Below are 17,583 nucleotides of genomic sequence, written 5' to 3' on the forward strand. Positions count from 1 at the left end.
GATCTTCCGCGTCCTTCCCAGGCACGGAGGAGGGAGTACCCGGGGCCTGAGCCTGTGGAGATGTTCAGTCCACCATCACCCGTAAAGGAGGGTAGCCACCTGTTGTGATTTTCCTGGGACGGTCTCCTGCTGTTCCGGGGCCATTATCCTCTCCCTCGTCACGCACCCAGCCAGGTGGCCTGCGGCTGCGCATGTATGGATGCCCCCTGTCTGGGGACTGCGCTGTTGCATCGCTGGCCCCTCGCCCCTCTCATGACACCTCAACAGCTCCGTTTATACCCCTGGAACTCCGGAACGAGCTTCCATATGGAGGACCCAAAGACACCCTTTCTTGCTCCTTTTCCAGAACGTTTGCTCGGCGTGCGTCTTCCAAGAGATTTGATACAGCCCTTCAAAACACGCCGCGAAGGCGCGGGTGAGACCACACGGGAGCCTACAAATTAATTTTGGAAGAACCTCTGGGACTGTAATATTGCAGCACGGCTGTCCCACTACGCGCCCTTTCTCTCTGGTCTCCCAGGAAAACTCCACAGAGTTTCTTCATAATGATCTCAAATTCTTCTTGTAAATGTATTCCTGAGAATCCCGTGGGGTTATTCTTCTTGTAAATGTATTCCTGAGAATCCCGTGGGGTTTTTCTGTTGTTGCCACTGTGAGTGGGGACCATTTATCTCATTATGTTTTCCGACTAGCTGTTGCTGGTACAGACGAGAATTACTGATTTGTGTACGTTTGTTTTCTATCCAGCCCGGTACCTTCACCGAGTTCTCAAATTATCACTTCAGTGGTTCCCTAGGTTTCCTCAGGCCTCAAATCGGGTTGCCAGCAAATAATTACCATCCTTTCCTAGAGACATCACATTATTCTGTTTCATGTCTTATTGCTATGTCCAGAACTTCTGGACAATGATAAAGGGCACTGTCGTGTTTGTTTTTTAATAAAAGTTTTTGAACGGGAATCGTGAAAAATCTCATCATTTAGCACAATCTTGACTGTGGAGTTGAGACACTGTATCTTTACCGTGATGAGAAACTATCCCCAGTTCTATTTTTAGCAGTTCCTTGAAGATCGGAAACTAGCACTAGATTCTGTCAGATGCTTCTTGTCATTTATCAACAGGGCACCACGGCCAAGCTGTTGATGCTGTGTGTTATATGAATAGATTTCCCCACTACGAAGCCATCTCTGAATTCTTCTGATAAATTCTACATAATCGTGGCAGATGATCTCTCTAACATTCTGTGGAATTGGATCTGTTTGTGTCTCACTGAGGATTTTTGATCCAGTCTTCAGGGGTGAGATCCGTATGGGGTCCCGTTTCTGTACAGTGTTTGCAGTCTGGGGTTTGGGGCCATTCTCACCCCCTCTCCCCGGGGTGATTTCCTGCAGACGGTGGCTGCCAGCTCGAGCGAGACTCTCAGGTCCATGAGCTCGGGGCCCCTCCACAGCGGGCGCGCCCCCGGAAGCCATGTGGGCAAACACCATGAACCGCTTTGTCAAGTGAACGTCACCCCTGCTTCGTCTTTTGTGCATTCCAGACTTCCATGATTCAGGGTTGGCTCAAGGCAGGGTAAACGGCAGAGAAATCTGCTGGGGAAGCTTACGCGAGCCTGGAAGGCATCTTGTTGGTGGATTACATGTTGGTCTGTGGAAGACCGCGGCCCCCCGGAGGGGTTGGTGTTAGGATTGTGAGACCACCCCTGCAAGGCCTCCTGGTCTATGTTCCTAGTCACCCACGTCTGGACAGATGGACATCACGTTGGGCATCAGGGGCACAGGGAATACAAAAATGAGCGAAGGCCTGGACCCTCTCAGAACGTCCATTCTGAGGGGAAAAGCAGAATTGCCGCAGAAGTGAGGGGCTTGCAGCAGGAGCCGTGGCAGGAACCTCGCTGTGCTGGGACCCTGAACTCCCCCTTACACAGGACATGCGTCTGTCTCTGCACCCCTCGAATCCGGGTGGTCCTGACACCACGCAGGCCACCCGTGCTGGCAGAAGTGAGCCCTGTCTGTCCTGGGCACGGTCCTTGGCCACCGACTCGTGGATGCAGCCACTGCCGACGAAATCCTGGACACCACCTGCTGGAGAAGCTAGAGGTCCCCTGCGCTGGGGGGCCTGCTAGAGAGAGAGCCTGGCTGGGGCGTGAAGGCGTGCCTCCCGGCCAAGCCCTCCCTGGATGCCTGCTCTGCAAAGCCATGGAGGTTTGGCGTGGTTTATTACGTGGCAACAGATAACAACACGACACCAAGCGTCAGGTGAGCGAGAGCAGGACCACGATAGGGTGAGCCCCGCGGCCCCCCCCCACCCCGTGCCTTGCCTTCCCCGCATGTCACAGGGAGCTCCTCGCCCTCACACTCCGGGGGCGCCGGGATCTGTGAGCCCGCCAGTTCAGGAGGGGGGTGCCTGTGGTGTGGGGGCCAGGGAAGGCCGGTCTGCACCCGCTCCCCTGGGCGGCAGCCTGGACGAGGGGGTCTCTGACCCACCTGTGCCTCGGGCCCTGCTGCTCTCCGGGCCAGGGGGTTGTGCAGCGGCCTTCACTTCTGAGGCTCAGTTTACCTTCCCAACAAATGGGGCCACAGGCACCTGCTCCCAGGGGGCCCATCCGAAGAGCAAATGCAGCTGGGACCCCGTGTGGCAGGTGTTCCCGGAGGCGGGGCTCGTGGGGTGTGAACCATCCGCCACCAAATCATTTAGACTCTCTCGGCTGCATCTTCTTTCCTCTGGGAAGTGGGAACAATCCACTGACCCCATAGGTTCATCAAGGGGCCTGCGCAAGAGACACATGTTCTGTGTGCGCCAGGCCGCGCCCAACGGGGGCCATGTGAGGCTCCGGCTGTTGCCAGGATTTGGGGACAGAGGAATAAGAGGAAAAGTTGAAATGAAGTCCGGGAGGTGCAGCCAGGCCCGGGAAGCCTGAGCGTTGGGCGGCATCTTTCCCGGGGGGGGGCGGGGTGTGGGCTGTAGTCAGCCCACAGCCGCCCCTCTGCTTGCCCCACCAGCTCTCAGAGTCCATAAGAAATCAATCTAATGACACAGCAAAAGCTATCATTAATTATAGCTGCAAGACCAGGACCGGGACTGATCTGGAAGGGGCTGCTCTGCTGTTAGTCACCAAGATGCTCTGGGGGAGGGGTGGGCGGCGGGGCCAGTGTGGTGGCCAGGGGCAGGGCCACGGAGCCGACCAGGGCCTGTCCCCCAACATCAGGCTGGCGGGGGGGATTGCAGGCCGCTGGGGGGCCGGCCAGGGGTCAAGGCACAGGGGTCTGGCCCCATTCCCATTGGTTTTCTGGCCCCAAATGGATACCGCGAAGGGGTGGGGCTCCCTCTGGAAAGCTAAGGGTGGGGAGGACCCCACCGGACCCCTCTCCTCTCCCTGCCCTGCAAACAGCAAAGCTCACAAGTGCAAGGGGTTGAGAATGAATCCTTGTCGGCACGGCCAGAGCCCCCCACCAGATGGCATTGGGGAAGGGACTGGAGTCAGCCAGCCGAATGACGACATGAAAGGGAGTCCCATTAGGAGCTGGGGAGCCAGCCGGGCAGCCTCGGACCCACAAAGGGACACAGACAGGTCATAAGAACGTGCAGAACATGTCCCTTGTCCCCTGAGGAGGGGCACCTGGCCGGCTCACAGGGATGGCCGGGCCCGCGGTCCCCCCACGCCTGCACTGGCGGCCGGCCCCTCCTCTAGGTGGGGAACGCAGGCTCTGTTCCTCTTGACACTGTCTCCCGCACACACATCGGTCTGTATTCTGGAGGGGTTGGGAGAAGAGGTGCTCAGGGACCCGCCCTGGGCAGCCCCTGGGACGGAAGTGACCACAGATCCCCTCGGATGGTGGGCTCCTTTCTACCGCAGCCCCACCCCACGTCCCTGAGGTCCAGCGGTGCTGGGGACGACCGTGCGGGGCCGGGGACAGCTCTGGGTGGGCCTTCTTCTGTGTGTGTGGCTGGGGAGGGGGGGAGGCTGGAGCTGTGTCTGGCTGTGCCATGCCTCCCAGCATATGTCTGAGCAAGAAATCCAGCGTGGTCCATATGCCACTGTTATAAATAGAGCCTCTCGTGGAGACTTCAAAGGGCCAAGGTGAGTAAAACCTGGAAGCCGAGGAGCGTTGTGGGCAGGGGGCTGGGCACCCCCTGGCTGAGAAGGCGGCACCACAGAGAGACCGCGGGCGGGGTCCCCCTCCCGGGGCAGCTTCGGGGTGGGGGTGGGGGGGCCGGCATCCCGCGGGGAGGAAGTGTCTGCGTGTGTGACCGTGCGTGCGTGTCCCCGGGGCGCGACCCCGCGGGCCCACCGCCTCCCCCCACCGCACTTCAGGCGCCCACACCCCCACCGCACACACGAGCATCTAATTATTGTTTCGCGGCGGGCAGGAGTCCGCCCGCCCGAGCAGCTGGAGGACATTCAATTCTCGGCATAATTGACAACGCTGGAAAGCGCCCAAGTGGGGTGTGAGGACGCGCTCCCCTCCGCGAGTCTATCCTTCATCCCTGAGCACAGTACTGCTGTGGTTCACACCGCCTCCTCCCCCTCACTGCCTGCCTGCCTCGCTCTGGGCCCCGTCTGTCAGCTGTCCGTCTGTCCGTCTGTCGCCTGAGACGGCACAGGCCACCGGCCTTGCCGCTGCGTGTGGAGGGAGCTGCTCCCCCCGCCCCCCCCAGCTGCATCTCTCCGCCGCCAGGCGCCCCCCGCCCCCAGTTCCCGGCCCTGGGGGCGGCTGTGGGTGGGACTTTGGGGAAGGCAGCCTCCCTCTGGGACATAGCGTTGGGACCCCAGGGGTCCCCACCCCAGTCCCTGGGCAGCCCAGCGGGTGCTGGGAGGTTAGGGGCATCTGCCCCCCCACTTGCTCATCGCCAAAGACTCCTGGAGGACAGGCTGACATTCGTGGGGACCGGGCCTCCCGCAGGGGCTAGGGCCGGTTATCAGATGTGCCTGGGTGGCAGAGTGACCACAGGCATGGAGGGCAGTGCAGAACACAGCCGGGGGCCGGGGGCAGCACCCACAGGGCTGTCTGGGGTGGTCTCTAGGCTCTGTGCTCACTGGTGTGAGCGGCAGCCTGGATGAACTCTGAGAGGCTGGAGGCCAGGTCCCAGAGCCAAGCACCCCTCCAGCTGGAATAATGGGTCACAGGGCAAAGACCATGCCAGGAAGGGGTTGGCATGGCTCCACATCACCCACAGGGAAGAGAAGGAGGTGAGAGCCACTTGGACCGGTAAATGTGGCCACCTGAGAAGATAACTGGCTGACTTAACAGAGATATAGCAGGAAGAACAGAGGAGGTGATAATCCGCCTCTCTGCAGCATGGCTCAGCCTGTGTTCAGAGGGTCCGGCTCCAGACTTCAAGGAAGATAACCAGACCCCACACTCCTATAGCATCTCCAAGGAGCTAGACTCACTTCTATCAACCTATTTAGTACCTGGACTAATCCCATGAAGCAGGTACTATTATCATCCTTCTTACAGAAGAGGCACGGAGTTGTTAATGAACTTGGCTGAGTTTCCCCAGCTGCTTAGTCGTGGGGCAGGATTCAAACCCAGGCAGCTTGGCCCCGGAGCCCCAGTGCCTAGCTACATGTCATGCGGCCAACAGGCCCAGGTGGGCGCGTCTGAAGGTGAGGGAGTGAGCTGGCAGAGAGCGCAGATGCAAAGGCAGGTGGTCTGAGGAAAGGCAGGAGGGAGTGGGGGTGACTGGCGGCAGGATGGGGTCTCGGTACACCCACACCTGCAGAGCAGGCTCCCCCAGGCCCTGTGGGTGGACACTTTCACCCTCCCAGACAGTTCTCCAAGCCTGCTCACGAAGGTATAAAACACGCGGCCTTGCTGGGAAACACCTAGGCGGCATCGCGCAAAGGTAGAGACGCATGGAGCCCGCGAGCCAAATTCCTGTGTATTCTGCCACGGTGAAAAGTTTAGAAAGGAAGGTGGGGGGGGTGGTCTCAGAGGGGCACATGGGAGGCTACAGGGGAGGGGAGGGGAGCACTTGAACACAGGCCTTGCACCCTTTCAGGGCTTCCCTAGGTTAAGAGCAGTGTATGGGGATTAATACTAAGCTGGAGGGGACAGCATTCAGGTATTCATGGTATTATTCTTCATACCTTTAGCTGTATTAAATATTGCATAATTAGTGAAATATTTATTAGAGATTTCTTAAATATTTGAAACATCTTAAATGTTTTATAATACATTTTTAAAAATGTTTTGGAAAGGAACAGGCTGCTGTGTATGACTGAGCTCCCCGTCGCCAGAGGTGTGCAAAGAGAGGCTGGATGTCAGAGAGGGCACAGCCCCCAGCAGGGGGTTCCCAAAACCAGGAGAACTGTCAGAATCATTTGTGAGTCTTTACGAAACAGAGATTTTCAGGACCTGCCTCGACTGATTTGATAGGTTTAGGGTTAGGGCCTGGGTGTCTGCATTTGTGCCACATGCCCTCTGCCCTGGTTGGGACATGGATTCTGGCTCATGCTTTGTTTTCCCTGGCCCTGAGGGCCAGGCCCAGGCTCCTCGGGGCCCGACCAGCTCGGCCCCTGACCAGGCTGAGCACAGGGTGGGGGTGCCAGCCCCTGGAGCTGCGGGCCCAGGGCCTTCGGCAAGTCGTGCCTGGCCCCCTCACACAGATGGGAGCATTGAGGACCAGAGAGGGGAAGGAACGGCCTGAGGGTCACAGGGGAGGAAAGAGAGGGGAGACAGAGCTTCTCCTTTCTGTTCCAGGGCTGCCCCGGGGCAGGGGCTTCCCCCGTCCTGCTCGTCAGAGCGCTAACGCTGACCCAAGGTGTCTGGGGGCAGTCCCTCCCTCACGGTGCCCTCCTTGACCCTGAGCCCTGCCTGGCTCTGACCACAAGCTGAGGAAAGTTTTGACGGACAGGACTTGGCAGGTGTAACTTGGGGCCCAGCAGATGGGCAAGCTGATGGACAGCCCTGACGCTCTAGCCTTTCTTCATCTGGCGGACAGTGTTGAAAGCACCCGTTTGCCGGCACCAGGCCAGGGCCAGGCAGGGGCATACGGGGGTGGCTACACAGCCACGCGCCTGAGGAACCACATTAAGACAACCTCCCAACTTTGGCCTCTGCCTTGTGAGGGCTTGCACTCAGGCGCAGAGAAGGAAAGGAATTTTCCCCGGGTCACACCGCAAGGTTGCGGCACAACCAGGACGAGGGCCTTGCTCTCCTGACCCCTCAGTAGAGGGCTCCCCGTCCCCCAGCCCAAGGACCCTGGGGCTGTGCCGTAGCCCAGGGTGGGGGGCAGCGGGAGGAGGCTGAGCAGACGCCTCTGAGGCTGCTTCCCTTCTGCCTGTCCTTCCACTACCCCCTGGGGCGCTGGAGCAGAGGGGCGGAGAGCTAGGGCTTGCAGACAGAGCTGTCACCTGGCCAGTGACGGCCTTGGGCAGGTCGCTAAGTCTGTGTCTCCGCTTCCTCGTGGGAGGCCAGCAGCGGCCCTGCAGGGCTGGGAGTCGGTCACAATAACTCCACTTCCTGCCATCAAAGGTCTGACTTTACAGGTGCCGACGCACGTTTATATAAATGCTGTCACGCTCGCAGCATCATGAAGGAGCAGAGAATCATTCGCCGGTCCTCGCTCTTGTCGATGAGAAAACAGGCACAAGTGAGTGGCCAGGCTGGGACCCGGGCGCGGGAGAGCGGCCGGGGGCGGCCCCGGGCCACCCGAGGAAGCGAGGCTGAGCGAACTCGGTATTTAGCTGCGGCTAATTCCCATAATAACAAAACAACGTTCACATTATATAATCAAAATAACCATACCAGCTGATTCCGCGGGAGAGAGACCCAAGTACAAAGATGGGGAGGGACGCTCAGGGGGTGAGGGGATCAGCCCTGGGAAGGGAGAGGTGGTCTCAAGGGCCAATGAGGCCCTGGGTCAGGAAGGGGCCTTGAGGGCCTCGGGGCCACAGCCCCACACTGCCACAGTCCCGCCACACAAGGCTGGGACAAAGGGCCGTCTGGTCTACCCCCTGCCCCCAACCCCGGTAGGGCTGGGCTGTTGAAGATGGCTTTCCGCTCCTTCTCGCCACAAACCTGAGCGCTCAGTACCCCCCAGGGTGCTTTCAGCTGTGCCTGCAGGGGACCGAAGCAGGCTGGGGACTGGGCCCGCTGCCCCTTCTGGAGGCTGGACAGGCCCCCTCCCACCCCCACACCACCCCCCACACTCCCCACGCCCCGGCATGGACGAGGGGCTTGACGTAATCCTCAAAGCCTCTGGGGAAATGAAAGGCAGGAGGAAGCCCATGGACCAAGCTAGAGAATCTGGCCCCCTGCTTGGTTCCACCTTCTCCTTCCCAACAGAGGTGATGGGTAGAGGCTCTGTGCAGGCCGGGCCAGGGTTCAAGGATGCAGGCTTCCTCCCGATGAGGAGAGCAGGTATGGTGTGGGGTTGAAAAGGAGAGGTGTCCGGCCAGGACGGGCTCACAGGGGAAAGCGTGCTGGGATGCGGTCAGCTGGGCTGGGAGAGAGGGGCCCAGGGCACACAGGGAGGGGCCGGGCCGGGGGTGGGGGGGGGGCCAGGGCCTCCCCAGGGATCTGCTCCTTGCCCGACCACAGTGCTCCTCCCTCCGCCGTCTGAGGCGAGTCCTCTGGGCCCTGCCGTGTCCTTGGTTCTCAAGACAACTCCACATATGTGCCATTTGCTCTGGGAAGAGCACGTCCTCACAGGCTCCGTGTCAGCAGCCCCTCGTTCTGCTGACCCGCTGGGCAACTCTGAGCACGCCACTCTGTGGCTCCTGACCGCGCACCTACACCGTGGGGTTACAGCTCTGCCCTGCCTCGCCACGAAATCCACGCCCAGCAGGCGGGTCCCTGCCACGTGCCAGAGGCACGGCTAATGGGCTGCGGAGGGGAAGCCCGAATTTCAACCAGTACAAGTGTGATGTGATCGGGGGTCAGCCGGGGACTCAGCCCGGTCTAGTGGGTCCAGCAGGGCTCCCCCAGAGAGGTCACATTTCTGCAGAGACTTGAACAGAGAGAGACCAACCCTACAAAGGCACCTGGGGGGCAGTGGGAGAGACAGGGCAGGGGAGGGGCCGAGGAGGCCAGGAGAGCTAGAACCTGGATGGTGGGGGTGCTGAAAGCCTCGATCTCACCACTGAGTCCCTACCGAAGACAGGGCAATAGGGAGCCACTGAAGGTTTGGTACAGAGGACGTATGATGACTCTGGCTGTTGATGGAGAAGGGACTTGCAGGACAACAGTGGGTGTGCAGGGAATCGAACAGATGCTCCCACGGTCTGTGGGAGAGGTGGCAGGAGACCGGACAGTGAGGGGCGAGGGAGGGACGTGGGTGGGCAGATACACCCGATGGAGCGCACGCGAACGTGTGCAGGAAGTCCAGAGTGGTCACAGCAGCACCGCTTGGGGTAGCCCTGAACTGGACGTTACCCAAATGCCCGTCCACAAGCGAGCGGGTCGCACCCTGCCGGTCGGTCTGGGAGCTGGGGACATGGGTGTGTCCAGCTCATAAGAACTTGACTGAGCTGCAAACACTGCTGATGTGTGTGTGTCCTTCTCCAGCGAGAGAGTCAGAGAGGACATACGCGGGAGGTCATGGACGCTGGTGACGGGAAGGCTGCAGACGTCGGTGGGGCAGCAGGGGGGCGGGCTCTGCCCTCCGCGGGGGTCGGGAGCAGTGGAGAGGCAGTTTGGCAAAAGCAAGGGTGGGGGCACCGATGGGTCGGCGTGGTCAGAGCCATGCTGCAGTTGGGGTGCCGGTGTCCCCAAGGCCTGCACTGGGCAGAGGACGGAGGGGGGCACTGCGTGGGGACGTGGCTAACCCCGGGGCAGGACAATGGATGCAGCGTGAGAGGAGACAGGAATTTTAGGGGCACCAACTTTTAAGGCGGCACGTGAGAAGAAGCGTGTCCGGAGGTAGGAGGAGCGCGGATGCCGGGAGCAGCAGAGAAGCGGCTGTTTCAAGAGGGAAGGTGTGGTCCGTGCCCCCGAACTGTGTGTCCGTGGGGACCCTCCGGAATTAGCAGGAGCTGTCATGGCTGTGGCCCGTCCCACACGTGGGCTGGGATCATGATGCGTTCTCGTGGGTAGCAGGTGGGTGTCCACTATGCTGACACCAGCCACCACACACAGCCCAGCTGCGAAGGGCTCCTACAGCACTCATGCGGGACAGGTACCGGAGGACCGGCCCTATGCCACACGCCGAGGATGGACCGCGGACAGAGCCGGGCTGACGGGGCGGTGGGGGCTGTGTCCTGGGCCGACAGCGTCCCCGCCCAGGAACGGACGAGATGGGGAACAGGGGATGCTCCTCTTTGCCCCGGCAGGAAGCCCTGCTGCTCTGAGCCCTGCCTGCGTTCACGGTCCTGTCCGGGAGGGTCAGCGCCCACTAGAGCCACATCCCCAGCCAGAACTAGACTTGGGGGGGGGCGCCCCGACTCCCCTGCACCCCCCTCTGCGGGGGGTACAGAGTAGGGACTGCAGCATGCGCTCCGTCCCCACCTGCCCCCCCCCGCCCCCTCCCAGGAGTCTCAGAGCCTCTGCTGGCAAGCCTGGAGGAGCCGCCAGCCAACATGCACACCGCATTCCAGGGCCCAGAGCCAAGCGGCCAGGCTGGGGACATCCGTGTGTCTGGGGCGAGGGCCGGCCCAGGACAGTTTGGGCAGAGCCAGCCAGAGTCCCTGCAGGGGGCTCCACACACCCTCCTCTCCATCAGAGAGCAGGGACACTTCCGCAAGGTGGGCGCATGTCAGTCGGACCCCCAGGCACACGCCGTGGGCAACGCACACACGACTCTCTCCACCTGCAGACCCTGGGGCGGTCACTCGGGGCCGCTGGACCAGAAGGCCCAGTACGGGAGGTACTACAGGCTCTTCCGGACCAAGATGGAAGGTCCACACAGAGGAGGTGCTAAGGAAGGGAGCCCTCCCCGGCCCCACTGCACCCTCCTGCTCATCCTGGCAGAGAAGCCTCTCCAGAGCTCGGGGCCACATCCCTCGGACCCTCCGTATCAAATCACTACTGTGAAAAACAGCCCTGTCTGCTCTTCCCCACCCCCCGGCCTGCTCTGTACTGCTCACACCCCTTGACCCACTTCTGCTGCTGGATTCAGGGTTCACAGGGTGGGGCTAGGGAGCCAGGCCACTGTGAGTCACGGGGGCTTGGCGTGTGGAGGGGAGGGGCTGGCAGAGGGCAGGACGACAACACGCACGGCGGCCCCCCCATGGTCATGGGGACACGTGCAGAGATGCTCACACACACATGTGCAAAATGTGGACATCCGTGAAGCCGGAGGTGGGAGAGGGGAGGACGGGAGAGGCACAGGTGGGGCGCCTCTCGTTCACTTGGCCAGAGAGCCCCCGAGCCGCTGCTGTTGTCCCCGTCACATAAAGAACACAGAGAGGTTAAGTGACTTGCCCCAGACTGCACAGCTGGCTAGCAATGGAACCCAGATTTAAACCTGGGGTCTGTAGTGGGTCCCCTGCACTGCTGGCACAAAGAGGGATCAGAGGCCAGAGGCAGGACTAAGGTCTATGACGGGAGGCGGCAAGCAGCAGCTCAGGCCGAAAGGCTAAGTCGGTTCCTGTGGCAAGGAGGGGCCGAGTGGGGCTGGAGGCATGAGCCAGGAGCCCTGCACCGACAGAGAAGGGGTCCCCAGGGCCTGCAAGCCGGCCAGAGGCAGAAGGCACCCCGAGGCCTGCCCCTCCTCCTGCTAATTAGGGCCAGGAATGGCGGGGTACACATTCCACAGGGAAATGAGAAGACAGATTAAGACCTACAGCCACAGAAATGCGGCCCTGCAGCCAGCTGGAGAGCCGAAACTGCCAAGCAGGGGCTTCGGGGAGGCTGGAAACGGAGAACAGGGGGGCCCAGGGCCCCAAGAGAGCTGTGTGGGAGGGAAGGGGCTGCCCCCTTCCCAGGGCAGCCCAGAGGCGGGCAGCTTGAACTGGGGCCCCCTCCTGCACCCCCACCCCCACCTGCAGGGGGTGAGGGCAGCCTGGGTCTTCAGGGAGGGCAAGTGGGGCCAGGTCAGGGTCCACCCTGCGCTGGGCCCGCTGTGGGCAGCGGGAGTCAGGTGTGGGGGAAGGGGAGGCCCCAGCCGGGCGTCCTGGGATGGGTCGTGACTCTTCCCACAGATGCCAGCATGTGACCTCATGGCCAGGGTCTAGTGAGTGGAAAACAGCACACACCAAGTAAATACGCAGCAAACAGGTGAACTATTCAGTGAGAACCATCCATGAGGCAGCAGTGGACCGTAGTGGGCAAGAGCATGGGCTCCCATGCCCACCGTGATCCTCCGGACAGCAAGGAACCGACTTAGCCAGCATATTCCTTCTCTTCACCACCTGCCTGGGATGCAGGTACAATGGCTGGAGGAGCTGCCGCCATCTTGAGGCAATGAGGACAAAGGCTAAGGATGTCAGAGAAGAAGCCTATGTGGCGTCGAGATGACTGACAACTTCCTTGGGCTGAGTGCCTCTGCCATCACTACCCTATATTTCCATGAGAAAAATGAGCCCCCAGGTCGGGCTCAATCACAAGACAGGGTCTCCATTCTCATGCAGCCAAACTGAATCCCTGGCTAATGTGGCAGAAACTAATGCCAAATACTTTTATTAGAAAGTTACCTTCAATTTGATTCTTTTCAATGCTTCTGATTACATCAAAAAGAAAGTCTCGGATTGGTGCTGCTAAGTCTTGAACACCCCTGCACACCTGCTGTTCTCCCTTTTTAATAAAGTAACAGCATGTCTTGGGCTCCGAGCCTCCTCTGGGCTACGGCATCCAACTAGAATTTAATAAAGTTGTTTTGTTTCCACTGAATTTGTTTTTATGATTATGAATTCTATTTATGGTAAAGGAGGCTTGTTTCCCATTTGTAGTAGTGCTATAAAACTTCCCTTTTAAATAAATGTATTTATTTAAGTTTTTAAAAAGTGAATTTACTTAAAAAAAAACGGTAAGAACACAGTCAGAGGAAATGTGGGGGCACATGGGTGGCTCCCGCCAAGCCCCACACTTCCGCCGCTGGGGATGGTCTGCCCCTGGGCCCGGTGGGGGGGGAGGCCCGCCCTCCAGTGCTGGCTGGGAGCGGAGTCTCTGTGGACTGTCCCGCCTAGGGCAGGGGCGCTAGGAGTCCCCTGGCGCCAGGAGTCTCTAGGTGAAGCCTCAGAGTCGTGGGCTGGGCAATCAGGCGATGAGCCGATGAGCCGTGGGCCGGGGATTGAAGCTGTCCTGGTAACCAAGCCACTAACTCAAAGTCCTGGGTTCCTTCCAGCCCGACTTGTGAGGCCTGACTTCAAAAGCGGGGGCTCCAGCAGCTACAGTGACCTTTTGCTAATTAGCTCGGGCTGTTAGCTCTGCAGCCGCCAGCTGATCTCTGGAAGCAGCTCTAACTCCAGCCACTGCCGCCTGTCACCACCAGGCAGATAAATAACTCTGCTCTTCGAGAGGTGGGGGAAGGGCGGGACGGGCAGGAGGGAAGGTGAAGGTGGGTGGCCTTGGGCAAGTCACCCGTTGTCAGGCCAGCCCCTGCCGGGGAAAGCATCACCCCCACTTCCCTGAGAAGAAAACTGAGGCCTGGGGGTGGGAGGGTCTTACAGACGACGCTGGGCTCTAGCTCTAGGGGACCCTGTCTCCCCAGCAGGCCTCCCAAGGGGCCCACGGGCCCAGGGCGGGGCTGGCCGTGGCTCTGTCCCTGGTGCTGAACAGAGGGCTGGCCAAGGGCTGGGCCGGGGCCAGCAGGTCACCCGGGGTCATCAGAACACAGAGAAGCTTCCTCCTGGCCTCTTAGTCACTGCTTCAGGAAAGCCACTTCCAGGGACGAGGCCTCAGGACCAGGAAACGGAGGAGGAGGGAGGCAGGCATAGAACTGAGAAAGTTCAACTCGCTGCATGACAAAACGTTCTGTCTGGGAGGGATTTCAGGAACAACTCCCCCAGCAGCCACGTTCCTGAACCACGCAGGTGGTGTCCGCACTCTTCTGCTGGACCCTGCAGGGGCCCCGGGCCATCTGGTCTGCCACCTCCCTCCTAGGATGGATAGGGAACATCCATCCATTCATTCGGCACACACTCACTCAGCGTCCACCACCTGCCAGGCTCTGACCGGGCAGAACACGCAGCCGGGAGGGAGTGGGGGAGAGGGCGCAGACAGACAGGTCTGGGGGCAACGGGGGGCTGAGCCCGGGCTGCGGGGGTCCCCTGGGCTGCAAGGACCCCGGACCAGCATAGGGAAGCCTGAGTGTGGGCCGCAAAGGAGGAAAAGAACGAACACTGCTCTGAGGTGACGTCCCAGAGACTCTGCCGTCTCGTGCTCAGAAAAGGGGGCAACACCCACCAGCGTTTCCTACTGTATACCGAGCAACTTGCGTGTCCCACTGAATGCTCGCCTTCTGAGAGGTTACTACTCCACGTTGCAGACAAGAAACAGGAGGTCAGAGGTGGCTTTCAGCACTCTACATCCAAAAATTGGCAGATTGGGGTCTGTGGGACACCAACGCCACCCCGAGGACATGCGGACTAGGGAGAGAGGGTGCTCTAGGCAAATGCACAGAGGTGGGAAAGCACAAGGCTTTCTGCTCTGCAAAGCCATGCTCTGGCTGGCCCATGGCCTGGGGTCAGCACTGCCAAGTCCGCCCAGCCCAGCCCCGACTGCCCCCTCTCCACCACAGCCCTGCACCTCTGAGGGGGTCTCTGTGTACCAGCATGGTCACAGAGCTGACCCCGACCCCAGACCACCCACCCTGCCCTCTCTGCAGCTTTTAGCCTCAGAGGACATCCTTCAGGACGGTCCCTGGGGACACCTTCATGTTTCGGACAGGGAAACTGAGGCCTATGAAGGGGCAGGTACTGTTCACTGTCCCATGAAATGAGTGGTAAGGATGGGGGCAGACCCCAGCCCCTCACCCCAGACTTCCTTGATGTCCACTGAAGGGATGGGGCCATCCCATGGAATGAGCCATGCATCCTCACACCCTTCCCTCTTTTTAGACTTGGTGCTCCTAGAGGGACGTGGGTCTCTAGCACCACAGTGTCCGGAGTCTGGCAAATGGCAGGTACTCCACGGACATCTGGAGGAACATGGCCAGGCGGCTTCACCCGTCCTGTGACCTGGCCCCGCTCCACCCTGCAACCCCACAGCCCCTGCGCCCACAGGTTCCAGCCACCCCGGTCTCCCCCTGAACCTCACACGCACTAAACTTGTCCCACCTCAGCTCTCCTTCCCCCGCTGGTCCCTCTGCCCAGAACGCCCTGCCCTGCTTCTTGTGGTGGGCTCTCCTCCATCCTCAGCACTCCCCTTCACGGGCTCCTCCTGGAAGCCTCCCGCTAAAGCCATGGAGAAGGCTGGGGAGCTGTCTGACCACCAGCAGAAGGCGTCCCTTTGGAAGTTCCAGAAGGAGTCTCTGCTCCTCCAAGTAACGAAGGAGAGAGCCCCATATTCCCAAATCTCCCTCTCTCAGTCTGTCAGAATTGGAAGAGCCTAAGTATCACGATCACGATGCCTGGATGCAGCAAGCAAGCAACGTATTGCAAAAACACAAACCCTAAAACTTGTGTTCCAATGGACCGCGTCATTGACCTCCTGCCGGTCACGCGAGATAGGACAACCCGGCTCCATCAGACGGACCACCTCCCAGGTAAGAGCTCCTCTGCTGGAGCCGGGTTTGCAAACAGAGAGTCCGTCCCAGACCTGGGTGAAGGGCCCCCGACGGCGGATTCCAAGGCACGGGGATGTGTGTGACTCGGGACAGCGCCGCCGGCCGCGAGGACATGTGCTGGGCCACCGGGACGGCTGCCTCTACACCCCTTCCTCACCGAGGCGCTCAAGTCAGCGTTCTGGGTCACTTTTCCCATATAAGACTGTTTTTCCAACATACAGGGTAAGTCCGTATTAACCTAAGGCGCGTCGTACACATGGCCTACAACATGCCATGTAAGCTCACGGCACCGCGCCCAGGTCCGTGAGGTGGCGTTAGATGAAACCCACACAGCACCCTGACTGACCCGGGGCAGACGGCGGAGCCCCCGACCTGTCTGGTGACACACCGGGGCGGCCCGGTCCTCAGCCCCAACACCCCGGCGGCTGGGCCGCAGCTCCGCACGCGGACGTCTCTTTCTGCAGGCCAGCCAAACCTGACCCCGTCTCCTTCCGGGCCGCACGGTGACCCCAGCACACAAGTCCTCAGGACCGGCCCGACCCCCTGTGCTGATCGCATCCGACGGGCCAGAGCGCCCCTTACCTTCGGGTCAGGGCCCACCAGTGACGCGGCAAGCGGAAGCAGTACGGGCTGGTGGACTCCTCCCTGCAGGGGTCGTGCACGTCTTCTCTGCGTTCCAGGACCCAGAGGAACAGTACACGGTCACCCAGGCTGAGGCCACTGCATGGAGACAGAACGGGACACTGGTGAGAGGGCGCAGGAAGCCATTTTAAGCTTGCACAAGATCCCGTCTGCCGGAGCCATGGGGACATCCGTCCTGTGCGCTCTGTGCATGAGAGTCAACCTCCAGGAGCACGCTGGGGAGGCCAGGACTCCCTGACACAGGAGGAGGCACACACCAGTGAGGGCAGAGGGCAGGGAGAGGAGTGGCCCGGAGGCAGGATTTCGGCAGGTCAGACGGGGGCCCCTCCAGGTCACGACTGCCATTTGCAGCTCGCCCCCCGACTGCTGCAGCCCAGGTGTGTCAGGGTGGGGTGGAGGACCGGCTCTGATTCCCTGACCCCCCCCCACCCCCATGGAGGTGGGCTATGCAAAGACCCGGGGCAAGGCCTCTCCCCGCAGGCCCCCGCCTCCACCCCAAGAGCGTCCTTGCTGGGGAGCAGAGGGTAAGGACTCCAGACCAGGCCACCGACCCGGAGGGGCACCAGCCAGGAAGCCAAAGCCTGAGCTGGGCTGGCAAGTCAGCCCACGACTGGTTCCCCCACCTGCCCACAAGGCTGGATCACTCACTGCTCCCTTCCTTCCCTGGAGCAACCCCAGCGGCCATGCCTGGGGTGCTCGCCGAGGACCTGGATGCACCACCTCGCTCAGCCTCACTCCCACACACCGGGTCCCCATTTCGCAGACAGGGAAGCGTTGGCTGAGAATGGTGTCCATTCCCCAGGTCACACGGCAAAGATGCAGTGTTCAGACAAAGCCCAGAGCCACAATGGAACCAACTCGGTGGCAGCACTGGGGGGGGGGGGCCTCCTTTGGGACAAGGGGACTCTGGGAACTTGAGACCCTGCAGGCTGAGTGGTGACCCTCAGGAGGGCCTGGGCAGGAGCCAGAGGGGTCCCCTTGCTCCAGCTGTGCACACCCCCCCCAGGACCCCCCAGGCTCCTGGGCTGGGAGCAGGAACTGGAAGGCAAGAAGGAACCCGTGGTGTGAGGGAGAGAGAGAGAGAGAGAGAGAGAGAGTGTGCACGCGCGCCTCTGTGCGCGCGTGCAAACGGCTGAGTGAGGGGCACGTAATTACCTGAAATTGTGGCTTAGAAGCAGATGTAAATAACGAAAAAATATGTGGGGAGGTGGGGGAATGCTCATCAATTAGAGCTAATTACCTAACAGCTAATTGAAATAATAATGGGCTGCATTTGAATATGCTAATAAGGCCAAACCTGTCTTGGAAAAAGGTAATTGGCATAGAAAGAG

At 60.4% G+C, this 17,583-nt stretch overlaps 1 protein-coding gene across 5 annotated transcripts in view; it reads right to left on the bottom strand.

Annotated features, from left to right (window-relative positions):
• ELFN1 (extracellular leucine rich repeat and fibronectin type III domain containing 1) overlaps positions 1–17,583 on the bottom strand; it is a 66,452-nt gene that overhangs the window by 14,057 nt on the left and 34,812 nt on the right. For all 5 annotated transcript variants that reach the window (XM_025863759.2, XM_073886369.1, XM_073886371.1 and 2 more), the window contains one exon: positions 16,193–16,330. The gene's annotated coding sequence lies outside the window, so the exon portion shown is untranslated. The remainder of the gene's footprint in view (positions 1–16,192; positions 16,331–17,583) is intronic.

The sequence above is a fragment of the Callorhinus ursinus genome, unplaced genomic scaffold (assembly GCF_003265705.2).
Source record: "Callorhinus ursinus isolate GAN/ISIS: 27379988/994484 unplaced genomic scaffold, GSC_fseal_2.0 scaffold70, whole genome shotgun sequence".
NCBI lineage: Eukaryota > Metazoa > Chordata > Mammalia > Carnivora > Otariidae > Callorhinus > Callorhinus ursinus.